This window comes from Macaca fascicularis, chromosome 1, assembly GCF_037993035.2.
Source record: "Macaca fascicularis isolate 582-1 chromosome 1, T2T-MFA8v1.1".
Taxonomy (NCBI): domain Eukaryota; kingdom Metazoa; phylum Chordata; class Mammalia; order Primates; family Cercopithecidae; genus Macaca; species Macaca fascicularis.
The window spans coordinates 18,980,691-19,005,218 of NC_088375.1; the positions used below are offsets into that span (position 1 = coordinate 18,980,691).

Consider the following 24,528-nt stretch of genomic DNA (forward strand, 5'->3'; position numbering starts at 1 on the left):
AACACTTGCGCCTAGGTTGTAACTGCCCTCAGCATCCCTTCTGCGTGGCAGACGCAGTTTGTCGGTTTGCCTACATTCTGCATTTACGAGAAACAGTTTGTTGCTTACTTATTTAGCCTCCAGTGGTATACTGAGTTGATCACCACCCTCACTCTTGCGGCCTCCAACAGGACCCCACACCTGGACCAGCCAAGCCCCTGCCTTATCTCTCCAGGGCTTGTTACCAAACCAAACTTCGGTCTACTTGCCTGGTGCAGTGGAGCGAAACGCTGACATCAGGATAGCAGCGAGACAGTGCGAAGTCTTTTGGGGGGTTGTTTTTTGTTTGTTTGTTTGTTTGTTTGTTTTGACGGAGTCTCGCTCTGTGGCCCAGGTGAGGTTTTAATTACAGGGTGCCAAGAAAGGAGAACTGGGCGACTAGTGCTTAAGACCTAACTCCCAGATGGCTTACAGGTAAGAGTTTTTAAAGGCAGAGAGGCAGAGGCTACAGACAAAGTCATAAGTCAATACATGAAAGCTCTGCGTGGGACGACCTAGAAAGGTGGGATGTCTCAAAGCAGGGCCCACGGGTCAAAGGTGGATTCAAAGGTTTTTTGATTTGCTATTGGTTAAGGAGGCAAAGCTTTGTCTAGAAATTTGGGATCAGCAGAAATGAATGTTAGCATCTGGCCTGTGGAAGGGTCTTCCTCCAGGCTTCTCAAAGAAATTAAAAAAAAAAAAACTGGCGGTCAAAGTTTTGTCCTCAGTTTTCCGTTACCTGAGGTCTATGTGCCGCAGACAGCATTTATTATTTGGTGGGAGTCCAGGTTTCTAAAAAACGACTCAGGGACATACGTTAAGGTATTTAATTTTTATAAAAAACAAAACATTTTGTGACTAGCTTTTTAGATACCATTTTAAACTATCTTGTTTATTAGGTTGTTGATTTCTTTTTCAAGCCTAGCTAGATGCCTAGAATTTTTTTAATACCTAAAATTTTTAAATTTTTATATTGGAGGGTGCCTGGCAGGCTCCTAAGAAGGGTTCCTACCCCGTCTCAGGCTCAGCCTCCACCTTTCTGCTCCCATGAGACGCAGGGCAGTCGCGGGTGTGGGCCAGCCCTCCCACTGCTTTCCCATTTGAGACCCTGCCTACCCCACTCAGCTTCCATCCTGACCCAGTTTGCAGCTTCGCTGGTGTCCCACAAACTCATTAAAGTGGTTTAGCCATGGTCAGCCAAGCTTGACTGAACACACAGGAGCTGTCGCTGAGACTTCCAAACCTGCTGGAGTGTAAATTCCAGACTCTTGATCGGCAGAAATCCTACTGCGGGCACAGCCAGGCAGCAGCTCCGGTCTGCTTGTCCTTCTGCTCCTGCATGGCAGCATCCTACTCAGGCGAGACACAGGGGTCAGCCCCCGACCCCCGGTGTTCCCGATACCATGTGACTCACACTGGCTGACTCCCTAGTAAACCCCAAACTGCCTCTGTGTCAAACTGGTGTTCCTTGAAGCACCTCACTAGTAAACCCCAAACTGCCTCTGTGTCAAACTGGTGTTCCTTGAAGCACCTTACCTGGGGGTAAACACCAGGCTCCCAAACCCTTCACAACCTGCCGAGCACAGGGAGTCCTTAACATCTGCCAGTACCCAGCAGTGTCCAGAAACAAGCATCTAATGAGTGGTTTCTAAGTGCCAGACCCCATGCTAAGTGCTTCTCCTAAACCACTGGGTGGCTATTATGAGCCAGGCTATGATGGCTGGGGCAGTGGAGTAGGGTAGGTGAAGCAATCAGAGAGGTTTAGCTTACAGAAGAAAGATAGGGATGGTAGTAGAAGGCAGCATGAGAAAGGTCTTCAAATAGCAGAGAGATTTTCATGTGCAAGAGGTATCAGGACTAGAAAGTTCCACAGTGATGGGCATCGGCTCACTCAAAGCTTCAGAGACAAGAGAGGACTGCAGGGATGGTTGATTTGGACTCCACGTTCGACAAGTAAGAATATGGAGGTCATGCAGATCTCTAGGCAGTAATTCTGCCATTGTGCCCATTCAGTGTACTTCAACAGATGGGTGAAGCCTGTCCACAGGAAGCTGCAGAAGCAATGCCTGCTCTGTGGAGCCGGGAGCTTGGCTTGGGGACAACCTGTGGTCCTTTCAGATCCAGTGCACTGATGCTGAGTGACTAACAGAACTCAGCAGCCTCTTCAGTGTCAGGGCAACCAGTCACAGCAGAAGGACACTCGGCCAACCCCCAGCAGCATGCAAAATACGCATGAACAAACCTGCACATGCACCCTGAGTCTAAAACGAACGCTGAACTTATTTTTTTTAATGACAGAATTCTGGGGGAAAAAAAAAGTAAGGACCCTTAGGTGTACTGTTTCCTCTTGAAAGACTTAAATTTGCGGGCCAGGTGCAGTGGCTCACTTCTATAATTCCAGGACTTTGGTAGGCCGAGGGGGGAAGATCACTTGAGGTCAGAAGCTCGAGACCAGCCTGGCTAATACAGCAAGACCCCATCTCTACAAAACATTAAAAAGTTAGCCAGGCATGGTGGCACACACCTATAGTTCCAGCTGTGTGGGAGACTGAGGAAGGAGGATCGCTTGAGCCCAGGAGTTTGAAGCCTCAGGGAGCCACGATCACGCCTCTGCACTCTAGCCTGGGTGACAGAGCAAGACCTCATCTCTAAAAAATAAAATAATAAAGAGTTAAATGTGTGCATTTTCTACACCAGTAACTAACAGGTTATGGGACAGGAAAGAAAAAAGTCTTAAGAAACAGAAAAATTCACAGCATATCTGCAGTCAGAATTTGGCTTTGAATCCTGGCAACACGATCTATTTTGAGCAAGAGACAAGTTTTGCTAATTCCTAATGAGCCAGATTAGAAACAGACTACAAACGAACAGCAAACTCATCATAAAATTATGAGAGAGCCCAAAATACACCGAATGACTGATGCATCGCTAGCAGCAGCATTTGGCCACTGAGTAAAAGCAGGGTGTGTGCTTCACAAGTGTCGCGGGGGCTTCAGGAAGAAGGAGCTGGCGGAAGTATTGCTGATAATCCAGAAAACCCTCTCCACTGACTCAAACATCCAGAAAGTGCCAGGCTGAGCTGCTCTCAGCAGTGCTGAGGCAAGAGACGGTCCTGAACCAGAAAGTGCAGGTGCCCTGGATGGGGCTCGGGGTACCTCACATATAGGAAGATGGGGGCTCAGGAAGCCTGTCCTGAGCTGACGCTCTGGCAGAAAGAGGAACTTCCAAGAGGAGAGGAGACTGGAGCAAGGAAGGACCTGAAGACAGATACCTCCCAGCCAACACTCAGGCCCCTGTGACACTCAGGAGAGACCAGCTTGGGGGAAAAAAGGAAAGCCCACCTCCCCCCAACCCCGCCACCCACACACACCCTTATGAAAGTCCCTTCTCTAAGATCATTCCTGCTTCACCTTGTCCCTTACCTCCCTATCCAAAACCCAGCAACTCCAGAGGCAACCCAGAAGCCAGTGGCTCCATTCCTGGTGCACAAGACCCAAGAGGCCCACTGTATTTAATAAGCAGCCATGCAGACGCTGGGCTCTTGTGGCCTCCACAGAACACAGCTTCAGGGAAGAGGCAGAGCCCCCTACAAAAACTCCAAGTGGCTGACGGTTTCAGGGCCACAAAATCCATATAACATTAGAGAACACACACCTACCCTTGTAAACACCATGACAAGCGAAGGTCCTGTTTTCCTCCATAACCCCACACACATTCTCCAGCGCACTTGCCTTTAGAAGTACTTGCACATGGTGATTGGGGTGTGACAGTGACAGGGAGGCTATGCTACAGGACAGATGGACCCAGATGGCCAGAAGGGTCCTAAGAGGCCTTCCGGGGCCTGATCATTCCTCATGGGCATTGTCAAGGATTCCAACACCCTTCCTACAGTCACCCAGCTGGTGATGAGAAACTCCAGAGAAGGAAAGCAAAGCTGCATCTGGGACGAATCGTCCCTGTCAGTCTGTGCCTGCATCCCCCGCACAGCCCGGGCCGCTGGGATAGATGGCTCCTCAGAGGGCGCCAAGGGCCATGGCGGCTGGCTTCACAGCAAGGACTGAAGGGAGGCTCTGTCTTGGCCTGTAAGACATCCCATCTTACATGCCACATCAGCAATACTATGGTGATGAGGAATGAGTTACAGCGCAACAATTCACACCTCAAAAGAGTTCACACACCCAGAAGTGTCTGATGAACTGACCATGGGAGCGGATCACTGAGGAGGATTACAGCAAGCACCACTGCAAGGGGCTCACATAGATCCAGTTCTTTAAAATTAAATACAAATCCCTCGGCCGGGCACAGTGGCTCATGCCTGTAATCCCAGCACTTTGGGAGGCCGAGGCGGGTGGATCATGAGGTCAAGAGATCGAAACCATCCTGGCTAACACGGTGAAACCTCGTCTCTACTAAAAATACAAAAATTAGCTGGGCATGGTGCCACACGCCTGTAGTCCCAGCTGCTCAGGAGACTGAGGCAGGAGAATCACTTGAACCCGGTTGGCAGAGGTTGCAGTGAGGCAAGATTGCACCACTGCACTCCTGCCTGGCGAGAGTGTGAGACTCCACCTCAAAAAAAAAAAAAAAAAACTCTTCAAAATGAATTTTAAATCAAACTATACTATTAAGAGAGTCTTCCGCAGAGATGAAGGAGGCGGTATCAGTTTATCACGTAGCACCAGCTCAGGCAGGGCTCACAGATTTAGGGTCGCTACAAAGTCCCTGTTTCTGAATAAAGTAGGTGTGTTGGTCACACACCCCTGCCTCAGGCAGCAATGGGAGGCAGGACATTTGTTTAATGGGTTTTTCCCAGGCGCTAAAAGCAGTGCAAAATATTAACATCTATCTAAAAAAAGGGGGGGCGCTCCCCCCACCTCCATTCACCCTCCACCAGGAAGAGGAAACCGCCAGACTGAGCAATTAGGTTGCAATTTTACAGGAATGGTTTAGGTCTGAAAAGAAGTGTCAGTCCCACAAATCCTTTTCTCCTCACTCCAAATCCTGAAGGGGACGATCGTCCTGGCCACTGCTGAACCCGCGCTGGGTGCAGTCACTCCTTGACGTGCCTCAGTCTCTCCTCAGGAAAGTGTGCACGTGGGGTTATACGGGCTGGAACACTCTTACCCACCAAAATCTACGACCTCTGATGAGAAACTCCCACTATCCCTTTGTACAACTTTAGACTTTTGTCAACATTGACATTTCCCATAGATGTGATATTACAATCCCATGCACACACTTTCCCAAGGAGAAACTGAGGCACGTGAGTGAGGCTGCCTGCGGGAGGATGGCCTTCTGAACCACTCTCATTCCCGCTCATGTTTCTACCTGCAAGGTAGGATGGAGGTGGGGGCCTCTCTTCCCACACCCCAAGCCCTCTTGAGGCATCAGCATCCATTAGTCCTCAACTGCAACCCCCTTATAAAACAAAGGTCACTCTGTTCCCTGGTTTCCAGGTCTCAAGAATCCAGGCTTGCAACCTTCCATCCCTCCCTCTCGGAGCACCCCAGCAGGCCCCAAAAAGTGCATGGCTGCCCTCTCTCCTCAACTATACTCATCACCAGGCCCTTTCCACATTCTGCAGAGGGGTGCCTGCCCCCCATGATCTGGCCCTGCCTGTGTCTCTCCTCTGGGTGTTCCTACAGCCCTCTCCTAGCACAGCACCCCCACATCCCTGCTCTGAGAAGTTCCCATTGCCATCTCCGCAGCTCTGCTGGGGCTGCCCCCATACACTCATCTAGGGAACCTCATCATTCTTTAAGTGTGGCTCAGGATCTCTGTACCGAAAGGCCTCCCTGCTCCTCGCTCCTCTTTGGCTGTAGCCCCCACACCCATCCTCTGCACAGCGCCTCTCCATGCTTGAAGGGTCACTACCTGTCTGTGTGCTGCCTCCACCCAACCTCTGAGCACTGGGCGGGGAGCCACCTTCCTTCGTATATTCACATGGAATGAAGAGAGGAAAAGAAAGACAGGAGAGAGACATTAAAACTCTGCCAATAATCCTTTCTAGGAGTGGCACACGTTCCAATCCTGAAGAAATGATGACACGAGGCATGGCAAGAGTTTTAAAAGAGTTCAGCTTTTCACTTAAACAGAATACCGGATGTCACTATTGGAAAGTGCTCACAATTTTTCATCTAAGCTGAAGTTGCCTGTTCTCCTTCCTACCTTCACACAGTTTCTCGCTGCCTGAAGGCAGCTCCTAAAACCCCTGTAAGCAAGCAGCACCCTTACCCATCAAAATCTACGACCTCTGATGAGAAACTCCCACTATCCCTTTGTACAACTTCAGATCTTGTCAGCATTGTTGACGAAATCCCACAGATGCGATAATTACAAGATACAAAATTTAAGACACGATCTTGGCTGAAAGACTCACGATCCAAACGCAGTAAACCTTTCATCTCTCCTTATTCACTCTGCCTTTAATTTAAAATATGTGACTCTGTCAAACACCAGCCAGGCCTTGCTACGCTCCTTAGGGAGGGGTCGCTAGGAAACTGCAGAACTTGAGAAACACAGGGACATTCTAACCAGCTATTCCTTCTTTCTCCCCACAGCCCCCTCCCTTCTCTGGCCTGTACAACTTCCTTAGTCCCATCTCTGTTACTTTGAGTTTGGGAAAGGGATCCTGCACTCTAACTGCGTGATGGGTTATTGCATCTTCATTTATGAATTCTCCAATCTGGTATTCACTTTCAAACACTTGGCCCTCTTTGGCAGCCAACAACGCATAACCAGGCTTGGGAAGCCTTCACGTTTGACAAGAATAGAGAACAACCGCTTAGTGGAGACCAGGTTACAGGTCACATGGAGTCTTTCCAACTTCATCAACAAATAAAGCAAAATCTGAGTGCAGGGCTGTGGTCTGTTTGGTGGACGAGAACAACACTCTTGAAAACAGCCAGTGGTACAGACACCACGGTGTGCTCTTCCAGTGTTCAGAGGGCTGATTAGTGCACAGTAACCACAGGGCCACAATCCTGAGTTACTAACCACACCGCTGGGTTCTCAGAGAGAAAGACCACATTCCCAGACAGACCGGACCCTAGTCTGCCATGGGGGTAATGCAGGTGGGACCTTCATGGCAGGTCCCACCCGTCCCTGTGACTCCATTTTGGTTGCTGAATTCATAAGAAGGACTCAGGCCAAAACAAAGTGGGAAGTTCCAAGACTGTGGCTTTTATTCCTCCAAGGACCTGCAAAACTTCAGAGTGTTCAGGAACAGCAGGAAAATGTGCTGCCTTGGTTCCAAATCACTCTAATGAGAAGTGCTGCCCACCTCCTCCAAATACCTGGGGTCAGGGAATTACTCCCATTAGGCCCCACCATAGTTCTTTCTGGACATGATGCAACCTGAGAGATTTTTCATGCCACAGGTAGATTTAGGGAGAACTCAATTATATTTTCCTTGCTTTAAGTAACATTAACATGCCACTGGTGACAAGTGGACATGCCAGTTTGTCACAAGTGCAGTACGACCACAGATCAGGTCAGAAGGGCTCTTGCAGCAATGTTTTGCAACACACCAGCACACAACATGCTTAAGAATTGGTGTCTCTCCCTCTGCTGTCTCCATCAAAATTAAAGAGAAGAAAATAATAAAATTAACCCCCAGAAAGTACCTATCAGTACTTGCACTTAATTCATTTCCATCTAAATCCAGGCCAGGTAATATTCTTGACATTGTATAGACCTGATGACAATGTCTTTACTTCTTTTTAAAGTTGAGCCAGGCATGTGACTGGTTTAAGGGCCATTTAGTCCAAAGGACAGGGAGTCATATCTTCAGGTCATCCTCATGTCACTATCCACATGCTTTCATTAAGTGGTCAAAGCCGTACGTTTGGAGCTACAGAGGTCACCAAATAAACAGAATGACTAAGAAACCAAAACCAGGTGTTTTCACATTTTTAGAGTCCCCTGACAGTGTGGTTTGGGGGTTTGGTTTCTGTATCACATCTGCTCTGTGTGCAGGTCATATTCAAAACCGCGCATGCTGAGAGACTAGCAAACAAATGCAATGATCATGAGGTTAAAGTAGACAAAAGAAGGCAATTAAAATATTTCCACTACCCACTATATACGAGAAGAACATAAGTACACATGTTGCCTTCTAAATAAAATATATTTTTTTCCTTTCCATAACAATAGAAAGTAAAAAAGACTTAAGAAATGAAGTCAAGGTCTGTTTCCACAAGGACTCAAGCAAGGCAATACCAAACGGGTACAAAATGAAAGACAACTGAAAAGCAAAAGTAGGCTCTCAGAGGTCTGCAAAGCTCGGTGTCTAAACTTAGCTGTGCGGGCAACACACACACAACCGGTATACGTCAGTTATTTTCGAACCCCAGAACTCACACAAAGACATGACCAACCTGCACGTGCCCCTCTTCAAAGCAGTCCCCGGGGGAGACCCTTGGTATTCCCATGATGCTGTCATTCAAAATATTTCTGGAACTCCCCTAATGGGTTAGCCCCCAAAGCCAACAGCATAATGTTCATCCCCTAAAGCACATTTGCTTTTTGGAAACAGCTAACAACCACTTGGAGCCAAGAGTCACGAATAAGGCAGGTGATTGAGCTTGGAAATTTTGTTCTTGGTTAGAAACTCACAGTGGGCACCAAATGGCAAGCATAATTTTCTCATAAGGCTCATGGACTAGCTGTGACCACAATGCCAAAAGCAGAGGTTCAACAATGTTCTGAACACTGAAAATAAGTGTGAAGCCTCCTAAACAGCATGTTTGAAACTCGCCACTTTGAATACACTTGTTCTGATTAGCCTATTACAACCAGCCCTGTGTCTTTATAACGATATCTAGATAAATCACTACTGCATATCCCCAATTCAATGTAGCCCCAAATAAGTTATTATTAACAAGGGGACAAGGGACACTTCAATTGCCAATCAAGAGGCGATAGGCCACAACCCTGCACAGAGATGTCTGCATTCCACAGGCAGATGTCAACGCCCAGGAGTATGTGCAGACATAAATACGCACTATACGCGTGTGCAGCTATCTATATATACACCACAGATTCACAGCTCATCCCAAATCATCCTTAGTGGGCTTATCCTAAATATAGATAATCAATTCAATGTTAATAATAGCTGAGGCCTTTAAAATGCTCTGGAGGAAAACACACACACGGATGCAGACACACACACACGTGCGCACACACACATGCACAAGCACACACACACGGATGCAGGCGCACACATGCACATGGGCACACACACACAGATGCAGACACACGCACACACACACGGATGCAGACGCACATATGCACACACACGCACATGCACACACACATATGGATGCAGACACGCACATGTGCACACATGCACATGCGCACACACACGGATGCAGACACACACACATGCGCACACACACGGATGCAGACACACACATGCACACACACACATGCACACACATGCGCACACACACGGATGCAGACACGCACATGCGCACACACGCACGGATGCAGACACACACATGCACACACACACGGATGCAGACACGCACATGCGCACACACACGGATGCAGACACACGCACACATACACGGATGCAGACATGCACGTATGCACACAGGCACACGCGCACACACATATGGATGCAGACGCACGCACATGTGCACACATGCACATGTGCACACACGGATGCAGACACGCACATGCGCACACACACGTATGCACACAGGCACACGCGCACACACATATGGATGCAGACGCACGCACATGTGCACACACGCACATGTGCACACACGCACATGTGCACACACGGATGCAGACACGCACATGCGCACACACGGATGCAGACACGCACATTCACACACACATGCACATGTGCACACACACGGATGCAGACACACATGCACATGCGCACACACACGGATGCACACACACATGCACACACACACGGATGCAAACACATGCACGCGCACACACACACATGCACACACACGGATGCAGACACACGCACATGCGCACACACGGATGCAGACACGCACATTCATACACACATGCACATGCGCACACACACACGGATGCAGACACATGCACATACGTGCACACACACGGATGCAGACACACACGCACATGCGCACACACACGGATGCAGACACGCACATGCGCACACACACACGCACGCACACACAGAGCCACCTTTACGCATTCCTGCACGCTGATCCACTATGGTTTTCTGGTTGCCTTATCCCTGGGGGGAAAATTGTGTCAAAAAGTTACACTCAAGAAATGTAAGCTAAACACTGACAGAGGCCTTCCCTGGGACACTTGTCCCAAAATGCTATGATTTGAAAAGATGGTGGGGGTCAGGGGAGAGAGAGGAGCAGCGGAGCCGCCACTGATTTGGAGGCCTCAGGGCTTGGGATTTATGTAATAGATTTTCTGAACCTCAATCTCATGGAGAATGAATTCTTCTGAGGGAAAGCTATATCTTTTCTTTTGTAACCAACTACAAAAGAATTGGTCCACTAGCCCCTATAGTTTGCCAAATACACCCAAGGAAAGCACCCAGCTGGCTGTCCACCCATGCTTGTGGGGCAAAGGTTTATGAGGAAAATGGCATCCTCTCAATTCCCGGCAAACAGTCTGTTCATAAGGTACAGCACCGCTCAGGAGGAAGGGTGAACACTGGATTCAAATCCTAAACCCACAGTCCCAGCTACTCAGGAGGCTAAGGCTTGAACAGTTGAGCCCAAGAGTTCAAGGCCAACCTGGGCAACATAGTAAGACCCTGTCTCTTTAAAAAAAAAAAAAAAGGCATAACAGCATTTAAATAAAACTACAAAGGGAAATATAAATTTATATATCAAAAAATAAATGTTATAAGATAAATTCTAAATTCCTCCTCCCCTCTTCTAGCTGTGTGACCTCAAGCAAGTTACTGATGCTTCCAATGTCCCAATGTCCCCTTTTTGGGATCTATGCAAAGTGGGGTTTGCAATAGCACTCACCCTCCTGGGGGCTGCTGAAGGGACTAACTCTGTGGGCATGGAAAGTTCCCAGCACAGTGCCTGAGTTACAGTCAGCTATTATTGCTTATGATGATGGCAACCTATCTCCCTGATGCGGTGAAGGGACGGACAGGCACACACCAGTGACAGCTACCCATCCTCTGGTGCCTGGAGTAGAAGAGCTGCTTGGAACTAAAGGCAGACACTGATGTTCTCCTCGACAAAAACAAAGCCTTGTGAAATGCACACCTGCCTAATCCTCTCCTCAAACCTTGCTTTGAGTATTCTGGAACGGTGGTAGGGTTCTCTTCCTCAAAGAGGTAACCCATCAGAAACCTGGCAGGCAAAAAAAAGAGGGGAGTGAGGGAATGCAACCAGGATGGAGACAGAAAAAAAAAGGGAAGGGAAAAATCAAGAAGGCAAACAGGGGAGGGCAGGAAAGCAAACAGAGTTGTCTGTTCATGCACAAAAGCCTGCTGGTGCTTCCTCCAGTGCAGGGAGCCTGCCCTACCGCCTGCCACGGTGCTAAGACAGCGCCTCCTCAGGTGTGGTCCAGGGACCCATGCAAAGCCTTCACATCCCCACAGGCATGTGCCAGCACACAGCAGGCATGTGCAGCACCATGGCTCTTGCAGAAAAGAGGAAAGAGCTGGAAGCGGACCTCCAGATCCCAGGGAGTGCCAACAGGGAAGTGGTTCCATGCCATTTGGACGCTGGCTGGAGCTCATTGCTTTAAACATCCTCCCTTCAGAGGAGGATCAGGAAAGGGTACGTGGCCAGCAGGATGCAGTGCCAGGGAGAACCGCTTGGTGCGTACCATTCTAAGACACATTTTCATAAATCCGGAGGAAGACTAGGAGTCCTAAACCACAGTTAACCAATTTCTGGCCTAGTGTTTACATCAAAGTTTGCTTATAAGCCACTCAGCCTATCAAAACATTAAGGAAGTCACTGGGAATTTTATTTTATCCAAGGGGTGGAAGCAGTGCCAACACGATCTAGCCCGAGATTCAGCTGTGTCTGGCCATGTGGGACAACCTGGGGCCAGAGTCACTGGAAAGAAGATGCCTGCAGGGCATTTAGTGTGTGCGCAGGAGGATGAGGGAAGTTTTCTCTCTCGAGCAGCCTGGGGAGAGACTGAGGAGAAAGGAATGCTGCTGCTTGGGTGACCAGCCCTGGGGAGCTGTGCGTCCCTGACTCCTGCAGAGGGAAGAGCAGATCGGAGCCGAGCAGCCGTTTTCATGATTGATCTGCTGCTTGGTGTCCAGCTGGCATGGGCGACACTGGAGGGGAGAGGCACATGACTCCACTTAGACATGGAACACAGTGTTCCCCAAAGCCGACTCGGGGGATGCGTGGACAGGGCCGAGGTACCAGGAGGGTGTGTAATTTGGCAGGTTTGGGAGGTAACACCCTTGGCGGGGACTGCCCTCTTCTCGGGAAGAGCCCTGGAGGTGGCTGACATGGGAGCAGATGACATCCATGAGGCAGGCCAGGACCCAAGGATATCCAAGGGCTCTTCCTGATGGGCACCTCCTGGACCCCTGGAACTGAATGGGTGGAATTTTGAGAAGAGACAGGGCAAGCTGGTTAACACTGTTACTATGTAACCTTACAACACCAGCTGCTGAGGCCTGGAGAAACCCACGTGTAGCCTTTAACAGTGCCCCACCCTGCCCCGCCCCGCCTCCCCGTCCCCCACGTGCAAGAGGCTAGTGAGGACTGCAGCGTATGGCGGCAGACACTCAGAGATGCTCCGGCCAGGTGCCGAGGGCACAGGGGAGGAACAGGAAAGCAGGCTTCCCCGAGCCCAACAGCGAACTGCAAACACTTCCCAGCACAGAGAACCAGGGCTCTCTGGGAAAGGCTGACTCCAGGTCTGGGGCAGGAACAGACAATGTGACCCCGGGAATCTTATCACACCATACAGTAACACAGTCCTCAAAGGCCATGACAATCACGCCAATGGGATGTAGGGCCCACCTCAAGCAGCTTTCACTGACCAAAGCTGGGAAAATGTAAACCCTAATAATAATAACTGGAATAAGCTGAAATGCAAATGTGTAAGTCCACATAATGCCACAAAACCAAATAAGCAGAAAGCCCTATCTGGTTACCACTAACTGGAAACTGATAAATAAAAGGAAGAAACTGACATGGGTGTTATCTTCCCCCATGGACAGTACCACTAGGTAAACAAATAATGGACAGGGAGGAGTTCTCATTATACAAACAGTCTAGCAAAGAAATTACAAACACAGATAGAATTAAAATATTACAAGGTTGAAAGCCTAAAGAACTGGGAGATACAGACACTGAGTATCAATGGTTGCCTCCACCACAGAAACCCAGTGCCGTATGCCTCCAGGTCAAAGAGTGTAGCACAGACCCCACGTGCAAGCAGCCTCGCCCATCCCTCAAAAAGGAAGAAACAAATCAAATCGGAATCTCACCAAGACTCTACACCCGACTTCCCACCTGCAGGAAACACAGAGCACACAGGAACATGGAAAACCACCCCACGGAGAGGCAAGCCACAAAATCCAGGCTGGAAAACAGTAAGGCAACTCCCAGCTCCCTTCACAAAAACCTGCACGCACAAGCCAACAAAATGACCAAAAGCAGAGGGAAAAAAGGAAACTCTGATTTTCAAGATTCAGTGGTTGTATGAATCAACCACAGTGGGTAACTTAATATATAAATCCTGAATTAAGAAAAACTATAAATACAGGTATAACACTTATGAACCAGATGGAGATTTGAGTGATAATTAAATATGGATGCTCTTAAGGAACTTGTTAATTGTTTTTAAGATTTATGGTACTGCGAGTTCAAACTATCTTTTAGAGACACATACTAAAATATTTATAGGTAAAATAAGATGATTTCTGGGGCCCATTTCGGGGGTGGTCATGCACAGGACAGGGCTGACCACAGGCTGATCGGATAAAGGCAGGTTGAGGGGCAGGCAGAGTTCATTATACTATGGAGTCTATTTACATATATTTGAACTTTACTGTAGTAATCTTTTTTAATTGGGCTAGGGTGAGAGGAAGGGTGTCGCAGAGGAGGTGCCATCTGAACCGCATCTTACAGGGTACGAAGGCCGGATGGTGCTCCCACCGAGACAGCGCAGCGAGGAGCCATGTGGGGAGTGAACCGCCAGCCAGTCCCTGTAGGACAAAGGCAAAAAACAGTTGAGGGTGGAGAGAGGTGGGAAGAAGCCAGGGCTCCAGGGAGAAAAGGAGCCCAGCCATACTTGTGCTTCTGGCCCTACAGGGACTCTGGTGACCCTGCAGACGGTGGCACTGATGGGACCATAACAGAGAGGGGCCTCCCAGGAAGGCACCACAACAGATGTGGCTGCTATGTGTGACTAACCACCCTGGTCAAAAAATAGGCTTGCACACTTGGAAGACAGTTTGGCAGGATCTTACAAAACTAAACATACACTTTCTATACAGTCCAGCAAATGCACTCCTTGGAATTTATCCAAAGGAGTTGAAAACTTATGTCCACACAAAAACCTGCACACAAATGTTCATAACAGCTTTATTCATAACTGCTACAATGTGAAACAACCAAGATGTTCTTTGTCATGATGGACACATCTAAGGCAAATGGATTCACTGTGGTATAGCCTGACAATGAAATAGTATTAAATGCTAAAAAGAAATGAGCTGTCAAGTCATGAAAAGACATGGAAGAACCTTAAACACATATGACTAAGTGAAAGAAGCCAATTTGAAAAGGCCACACACTGAATGACTCCGACATTCTGGGAGAGGCAAAGTGATGGAGACAGTAAGATCAGTGGTTATCAGGGGCTGGGAGGGAAGGGTGAACAGGGAGCACACAGACAATTCCAAGGGCAGCGAAGCTATTCCATACAACACTGCCCAGAACAGAGTGAGGTGAATGCTTTCATCAGACACATATATCTTGCTTTACTGCACTTCACACTGATATGCTTCACAGATACTGTGTTTTTTACAAACTGAAGGTCTGTGGCAACCCTACATCGAGCAAGTCTATCACTGCCATTTTTTCTAACAGCGCATGCTCACTTCATGTCTGTATGTCACATTTTGGCCATTCTCACAATATTTCAAACTTTGTCACTATTATATCTTATAGTGATACTAGTATCATTTTCGATGATACTAATCATTTTGGAGCACCATGAACCATAAAAAATGGCAAACTTAATGGATAAACATTGCATGTGTTCTGACTCCCCCATCTCCCTCCCTCTCCTCAAGCCTCCCTATTCCCTGTGATACCACAATACTGAAATTAGGCCAATTAGTAACCCTACAATGGCCTCTCAGTGTTCAAGTGAAAGGAGGAGCGGCTCATCTCTCACCTTAAATCAAAAGCTGGAAATGATTAAGTTTAGTGAGGAAGGCCAGTTAGCTAAGTGCGAATGCAAAGGAAAAGTTCTTGAAGGAAACTGAAAGTGCTACTCCAGAGAACACATGAACGATAAGAAAGCCAAACAGGCTTATTGCTGATACAGAGAAAGTGTGAGCAGCCTGGATAGAAGATCAAACCAGCTGCATCATTCCCTTAAGCTGAAGCCTAATCCAGAGCAAAATCCTCACTCTCCTCAATTCTATGAAAGCTAAGTGGGTGTGAGGAAGCCGCAGAAGAGGGGCTGAAAGCCAGGAGAGGTTGGTTCATGAGGTTTAAGGGGAGAAGCCACCTCCACAACACAAACGTGCAAGGTGAAGCAGCAAGTGCTGATGGAGAAGCTGCAGCGAGTTACCCAGAAGATCTAACTAAGATCCCTGATGAAGGGGGCTGCCCTACAGCAGCCTTCTATTGGAAGAAGATGCCACCTAGGACCATCATTGCTAGGGAGGATATGCCAATGCTTGGCTTCAAAGCCTCAAAGGACAGTCGGATTCTCCTGCCAGAGGCTAATACAGCTGGTGACTTTAAGTTGATGCCAATGCTCATTTACCATTCCAAAAATCCTAGCACCCTTAAGAATGACGTGAAATCTACTCTGCCTGTGCTCTACAAATGGAACAACAGAACATGGATGACAGCACATCTGTTTACAGCATGGTTTACTGAAGATTTTAAGTCCGTGTTGAGACTGCTCAGAAAAAAACAGATACTCCTGTCAAAAGACTACTGATCACTGACAACACACCTGGTCACCCAAGAGCTCTGATGTAGATGCACAAGGAGGTGAATACTGTTTCCATGCCTGGTAACACAACAGCCATTCTGCAGCCCATGGATCAAGCAGTAATTTCAACCTTTAAGTCTTATTTAAAAAATACATTTTGTGGCCGGGCGCAGTGGCTCACACCTGTAATCCCAGCACTTTGGGAGGCCGAGGCGGGTGGATCACGAGGTCAGGAGATCGAGACCATCCTGCCCAATACGGTGAAACCCCGCCTCTACTAAAAATACAAAAATTAGCTGGGCATGGTGGTGTGTGCCTGTAATCCTAGCTACTCGGGAGGCTGAGGCGGCAGAATTGCTTGAACCCGGGAGGCGGAGGCTGCAGTGAGCCGAGATCGCACCACTGCACTCCAGCCTGGTGACATAGCAAAAGTCTGTCTCAAAAAAGAAAAGAAAAAGAAAAAAAGAAAAAGAAATATGTTTTATAAAACTATAGCTGCCACAGATAGTGACTCCTTTTACAGATCTGGGCAAAGTCAAGTGAAATCCTTTTGGAAAGAATTCACCCTTCCAGTTGCCATTAAGAACATTCCTGATTCACAGAAAAGATCAAAATATCAACACTAACCAGAGTGTGGAAGAAGGTGATTCCAACCTTCATGGATGACTTTAAGGGGCTCAAGACTAGAGTGGAGGAAAGAACTGCAGATGTGGTGGAAACAACAAGAGAACTAGAAGTGGAGATGACAGATGTGACTGAATTGCTGCAAACTCATGATAGAACCTGGATAAATACATGGAAGAGCCAAGAAAGTGGTTTCCTGAGATGGAATCTATTTCTAAGGAAGATGCTGTGAGCATGTCAAAATTACAATAAAGGATTTAGAATAAACTTAGTTGACAAAGACGTGGCAGGGTTTGAGGGAACTGACTCCTATTCTGAAAGAAGTTCTACTGTGGGCAAAAATGCTAAACAGCATCATATGCTACAGAGAAATATTTTGTGAAAGGAAGAGTCCATCAATGTGGCAAATTTCACTGTTGTCTTATTTTAAGAAACTGTCATAGCCACCACCTCAACCTTCAACCACCACCACCCTGATCAGTCAGCAGCCATCAACATCCGGGCAAAAAGACTATGACTCGACTTGCTAAAAACTCAGATGATCCTTAGCATTTTTCAGTAATAAAATATTTTTAAATTAAGATCCATACATTGTTTAGGCATAAGGCTATTGCCCTATTCACAGACGGCAATGCAGTGTAAACATAACTTTGTATGCACTAGGAAACCAAAACTGTGTGTGACTTGCTTTACTGCTTTATTTGCTTTAATGAGACGGCCTGAAATCAAACCCACAAGTATCTGAGGTGTGTCTGTACATTTGTCCAAACCCATAGAATGTACAAAAGCAAGAGTGAACCCTCCTGTAATCACAGCACTTTGGGAGGCTGAGGCGGGTGGATCACAAGGTCAAGAGTTCAAGATCAGCATGGCCAAGATGGTGAAACCCCATCTCTACTAAAAATACAAAAATTAGCTGGGTGCAGTGGCATGCGCCTGTAATCCCAGCTACTCAGGAGGCTGAGGCAGGAGAATCGCTTGAACCCGGGCGGCAGAGGTTGCAGTGAGCCAAGATCGTGCCACTGCACTCCAGCTGGGTGACAGAGTGAGACTCCATCTTTAAAAAAAAAAAAAGTGAACCCCAAGGTAAGCTGTGGACTTGGGAGACTTAAGGATGTGTCCAGTGTGGACTGTAACTCTGGTGGAGGGAAACTAATAGGGGAAGCTAGATGTTAGGGTAGGGGGTATACAGGCACCCTCTGTACCTTCTGCTCAATTTTGCTCTGAACCCAAAACTGCTCTAAAAAATAAAGCCTATTGAAAACAGATTTGCACGTTCTGCATGGTACATAACCATCCATCTTTACTGCCATTAATGCCACAGCACGTATTTAGTACCAAGATCCAAGAGCTCGATTCAGCATTCTGGACCAGACTGAAAGGTGAGCTGGGTGCGTTTCCTGGGTCAGCTGCATCATTTCCAGCCCGCAGGCCAGTTCTCCGGGTGGCATCCAGGACTTATGAGATCAAGGGAACATCTACCTGCTCCACCACCAACGCTGTTTCCCCTGTTCATGTCACGGCAGCGCCAGGTTCAGCCCAAGCCCCTCCTCTTGCTGAGAATCCCTCCTACCTCACTACAACTTAGAAATATCTTTCCGACATACAGACGTAATCGTGTGGGAAACGTGTGCCCATTTACGAACCTCAAATGCCTCACTGAATTCCGCCAGTGAAATTCCCAGATGACAAAGGGTGAGATTTGTTCTCTTCTTCCAGGGCTCAGTCTTCACCAGGTAAGATTCACCTGGGAAGATTCCTTCACAAGGAATGGCCGGAAGCCACCGGGTGACGGCAGAGAAAGGAACGACCAAACCTCCCACTAGAATGAGGTGTGGAAACACCAGGAAGCTGAACTGAAAACTTGACCCTGAGTGTGGCCAGAGGAATCACCGTGGCCCATTTCCAAGAATCTCAGATTACCAGAGACACAGCCAAGTGGGTAGAAACCCCCTGTCCTAACTGAAGCCAGCTCCGAAATGAAAGGAAACACACGTCAAAATCGGCTTTCCTTCAAATGAGAATCTGACAGCCAAGGCTGGGAACGCAAGGGTTTTCATTCCATGACGTCAAGCACTGCACGGAGATGAAAGTCCTTCATTCACTGCCTCACCCTGTGAGTCAGATGCTCAGCACATGCTGACGTTATTCTGGGAGGGGGGGGGAAAAAAATCCAATGACTTGCCCTGAGCCACAGCCACCGAGTCACAGGCAGAACTGGGAAGAGGCCTCGCTTCCCACATGTGGCAAGGCCAGTGACCCCTTCCCCGAAAAGCACCTTCACAGAGATCATGACCTCTTTTATCTAATCAGGTGCACATAAGCTGCCAACACTCCCTGGGCTTCTGAAGGCAAGGAGAAGAGCATCTGAAATCTGTATGCTGTCTGTGCTGGGGGAAGTCCCAACAGGCAACATTGGCCCCAAGATACATTTAGCTCCTCAAGAGCCACTCAGCAGCGATCCATCCGTCCACTTCTTGAGCACTTTGCACGGGACACTGGGCTGCACTGTCATCGCTCAGCCGTTGTCCCACACGGCTCTCTAGCTGTGCTATGCAGGCTTCTTGCCCCTGCAGGTGGGGTCAGGTCTTCTTATCCACCCCCACCATAGCGGGTTCTCAAAAACAGCTCCCAGCTGACAGCAGCTCTGCCCTGTGGCTCCAGGTATAAACTAGAGTTTGCCTACCACATAAGTGCTGCGCAAACTGGATTCCCGAGTCAAGGAGCGAACAGAGAAAGAAACTGGTACAAGGAAGACTGAGCCCTGGAAGAAGAGAAGAAAACTACCCTTTTCCAGCAGCTCCTCCCTCTCCAAGCCTGACCTTCACAGCACCACGCAGAGCAAGTCAGGCAGTTCTGGCACCAACAGAGCTGTTCAGAGCACAGAGCCAATGGGCCCAGCGCTGGGGCTCTACCTCTCCCTCCAGATGCTGTGCAGCCACACAAATAACATGGGCGTAAGACACTTCCTCAGGCCAGAAACACCTGAAGAAAGCCCCAGGCAAACACACATGCAAGAGGGCACACAGAAGGTGCTGAGACCTTCACGTCTGCCACAGTTACGAGGTCACTGGTCCACGCTAAACAGGCAACAGAGCCCAGAACAAAATCCAGGCCAGAATGAGGCTGTCCCAGACAGTTCCTAAGGGCACGGAGACACTCTCTTTTACTGGAAAAGATGCTTGCTTGGTATAAGATTTTGTCCTGGCTCACAGCCCAACAGTGGACCAGAGGAGCCAGGCCTGGTCCCTCCCACCCCCCCACCACACACACCGTGTTACCTACCCCCTGGGCCAGTCCACAGCAGACAAGCTGCAGAGCAGGAATCTCCACAGCACAACTATGCTTCCTCCACTCAGCCACCCTCTCCCTCCTCCTCCCTTCACCATCCTCACCCCTACAAACAAGAGAAAAGGTCTCTGTTTAAGTCACTTGGAAAAGAACGAATCACAGCCCAGCAAAGGAAGAGTGGCTTGAAGTGGCTCTCACAGCAGACTGCCTGCGCGGCCAGATCCCTCTTCCACCGCCCTCACCCCAATCCTGCCCATTCAGACCAGGTGTGAGCATCTCTGTCAGAAACAGGCAGAAACGCTTTCTGATCTCTGGGACTCCAGGAAAACAGGAACAAGCTACATGCTCCACACACACACTCTAAACGCAGGGCCCCCAGCACCTCCGGGTGCAGGCTCCCTTTAAGAACTACCCACCCCATGTGCAGGCTGCTCTCCCTTTCAGGGTGTGCCTGGAGTGAACACTCAAACTAAGCTAAGCTAATCGGTTTTCTCAAGAAGGTGCAGGCTCAGCCTATGCTAGGAGATTAGACCCACAAGTAGACACAGGAGTCCTGGCAGAGAAAACCGCACCGCAGAGAGAGGAGAAAGCAGCCACCAGGCCTAGAGGAGCAGAGCTGAGATCCAGCTGTGGCCACCGTGGACTGCGCTGAACCAGGTCCCAGTTCTCATGCCTTCTGAGGCCAGTCAGCCTTCTTCCTCTCAGTAACATGAGACACGCCCCCCCCACACCCCCACAATAAATTTCCTTTTCTGCTTACGCCCGCCTGCACAGTAGGCTGCTTTTGCCTGCAATCAAGAGGATCTTTAATAAGGAGATATGTTTTTTTAAAAAATAAATAAATAACAAAAAGAGGCTACTGGTATGTGAATCCTGGGGGCCACTTCTTAGCTAAGACAGGAAAAAACCATCTTGCAACCAGATATCAGGTCCAAAGCTCTAGATTTTGTATTCTGGTTATCTCTCCCTTTCGTCAGTGACACAATCTTCCATTTTTGATCTTGCACAAATTTCCCGAATGAACCAGTGTTCATTTTAAGAAGCTTTGGTTTCAGGCAATCTGACAATTAATTTAATGCAACAAGCTAATCAAAGTGAGAGGTGTAACAGCAAACTTACTTCTGTTCCAGTACTGGCTCTGGGATTTAAAAGAGTGAAAGTCAGAAGTTAAAACTTTGAAACAATCCCTGATGATTTCAGCCAGCAAGAGAAAGACTACTTGGGTACATGCCCTGAAGGAGGGATGCTTTCTCAGACCATGCTTTTGAACACTTTCAGAGTTTCATTGAGCAGAGCTTTCTGAGGAGGGTTCACCTTGAAATTTAAGTATATGCACATGTACGTTTGTACATGTATGCAAACACACGTGTACACAGACAAATGCACACTTATGTTGTACTGCATAGGTGCATGCAAACATATGTGCCATGCACACGTGCGTATGCAAATGTGCATGGGCAGTATGTGAACATGTATGTGCCTACAAACACATACTGATGTACTTGTACGTAAGTGCACACTGCAGTGTACATGCATGTACATGCAGGCATGGTCTGCACATGTACATACACGCATACTATGCACTGCACATACGTACATGTGTGCTATGTACATGTATGCATGCACAGATATACATGTGCCATATGCCCATGCCACATGCCCATATGTACATAAATGCAAAGATACATGCAATGTGTACATATGTATGTACATGCACACAAATATGCACGCACTATATATACATATATATGTACACACGCATGCATGCACACACACACACCTTCCTGCAAGTCAGGTATGAACAACAATTCTAATTCCTTTATCAGCTTCTGCCTGGTAATGATGTCTTGTACTTAAAGAGCATAAATTTTCCCCCAAAGGTCCCATGGTCTGTCAGTAGCCTACCCAGAGGAAACTGTATACTGCAAGCCTCCCCAGGTTTCCAAAGTCAGTCTGATGTCCAAACTCCTCTCAACGCAAGCTCAATATATTTGCATTCCCAGTCTCTTCTTACCAGAAAAGACCCTAGAAAAATCTATTGAAGACCAAAAACAAAAAAAACAAAAAAAACCACAGAAAAGCATAGCTGAGAGAGACCCTCAAGGCTTAGGCATAGAAAAAGTCTGTGGACCAAATAAATAATATAACAGCGCACTCCAGCAGCAGTGAGCAGCTCTGCATTATCACTGCGTGCAACACACCATTCTAAGTGTTCTGGTTACAATAACTCACTTAATCCCCACACAAGGCTTTGGTTATCCCCATTTAGTGTAAGTGGGGAAACGTAGTGCAAAGGTCAAGCACCTCCAGCATGACAGCACTGGGATCCAACCCCAAGGGGCCATGCTTGAGCCACCCCACGCCCTGTCCTCATGTGACAGTAGTGGGGCTCCCAGGCCATCAGAGCTCACGACAGCTCTAGTGACTCAAATGAGAATGGCCCTGAACATTCTCTATTCATCCTCAGAGCAAGCACAGAGCAGAGACAGAGATCCTTTTGGTCCCCCTAAAATGTCCCTGACACGGCCGGGCGCGGTGGCTCATGCCTGTAATCCCAGCACTTTGGGAGGCTGAGGCGGGCGGATCACGAGGTCAGGAGATCGAGACCATCCTGGCCAACAAGGTGAAACCCTGTCTCTACTAAAAATACAAAAAATTAGCCAGGCGTTCTGGCGGGCACCTGTAGTCTCAGCTACTCAGGATGCTGAGGCAGGAGAATGGTGTGAACCCAGGAGGTGGAGCTTGCAGCAAACCGAGATCACGCCACTGCACTCCAGCCTGGGTGACAAGCGAGACTCCATCTCAAAAAAAAAAAAAAAAAAAAAAGTCCCTGACACAAAGGAAAAACACAGGTGAGGAGGGGAGGGAATGAGTCACAAAAATTAAAAACCACCATAGTATATTTAAATGAGCTATTAGCCATACTGAAAGAATGAGCAGGAGCACTGAGTTTAAGAGTCCCTCAGGAAGGACACTTTCACCCCACAGCTGCTCCTGGGACAGCTCAGCCTCTGCACAGAGAATGGCTGCATCAGCCTGTGGGAGGCACGCCCAGCTCTGCCAGGACGCTGTGGCTCCCAGTGCTACCCCAGAAGGGTGTACACCAGGTCTGTTTCACATCTCTGATCTGCATGACAAGAAACAGAAACAGAACTTGAGAGACCCACACGTCCCAGAAGAGGTCAAATGTTAGCAAATGCATGAAATGAGCTTGTTCGGCTTTCTGACTTGAGGCTCACTGACTGCCTCCTTGACAGTGTTCCTTCTTTTTTTTTTTTTTTTTCCTTGGAGACGAAGTTTTGCTCTTGTTGCCCAGGCTGGAGCGCAATGGCATGATCTCTCAACTCACTGCAACCTCCACCTCTCAGGTTCAAGTTATTCTCCTGCCTCAGCCTCCAGAGTAGCTGGGATTACAGACACCCACCACCACGCCCAGCTAATTTTTGTATATTTAGTAGAGTCGGGGCTTCACCATGTTGACCAGGCTGTTCGTGAACTTCTGACCTCAGGTGATCCCCCTGCCTCGGCCTCCCAAAGTGCTGGGATTACAGGCATGAGCCACCACGCCCGGCCAACAGTGTTCCTTCTTAAGTCTACTCCTACCCTGCAGCCATACATCTAGTGGTGGACAATGGTCCCTCTCCAGTCTTTCCAGGTCATTAGCCGGTCCCAGACAGACCTCTGTCCCCTAAGAATCTGTTCATGTGACGGGGCTGCCTTTGTGGCACTAGTCCTGACGTCCCACGTGAGTGGCCTACTCCTGTTAACCACCACACCATGTCCCTGCTACACCCCCAAGGGAGCCTGCGGGGCCCGCAAACACGGCTGCTGCAGCTGCCACCCCACCCCACGCCTCCCTGCACCCGCTCACCTGCAAAGGCAGGGAGCACACTGGGCAGCTGCATCCCACCTACGGGGCTCCGCAGCCATGGCTCCCAGGGAGACTCCCACCACTGGGCAGAGCCTTCCAAGGCCCAGGGGAGGCTACTGGTGGAGTGGGAATTCAACTCACCCGGTTGCTGCCAGCTAAGTGTTTCACGGGATTGAGAAGAGTAAAACAGTCCACCTAGAAAACGTTCATACTGTTTGTGAAACTTTGTTTCTAACATATATATCCTGCTCTACGTCTCACCCTGTTATTCAGATGGTCTCCAACTTACCATGACTCAACTTACAATTCTGACTTCACGATGGTGCGAAAGCAATATGCCTTCAGTAGAAACTGTACTTCAAATCTGGAATTCTGCTCTTATCCTGGGCTAGCGATATGCGGTCGGATACTCTCTCACGATGTCAGGCAATGTCAATGATTCACAGCTCTCAGTCCACCACACTGTCACAAGGGTAAACAATTCATACCCTACAGAATGTGGTGCTGTCAGCATTGTTTGGATATGATTTGCCCAACTGTAGGCTAACGTTTAAGTGTTCTGAGCACACTGAAGGCAGGTGAGGCTAAGATCTGATGCTTGA

The 24,528-nt window shown here is 48.4% G+C and overlaps 1 protein-coding gene across 2 annotated transcripts in view; it reads right to left on the reverse strand.

Moving 5' to 3' along the window:
- GALNT2 (polypeptide N-acetylgalactosaminyltransferase 2) overlaps positions 1–24,528 on the reverse strand; it is a 218,272-nt gene that overhangs the window by 152,358 nt on the left and 41,386 nt on the right. The gene's annotated exons all lie outside the window — the stretch shown is intronic.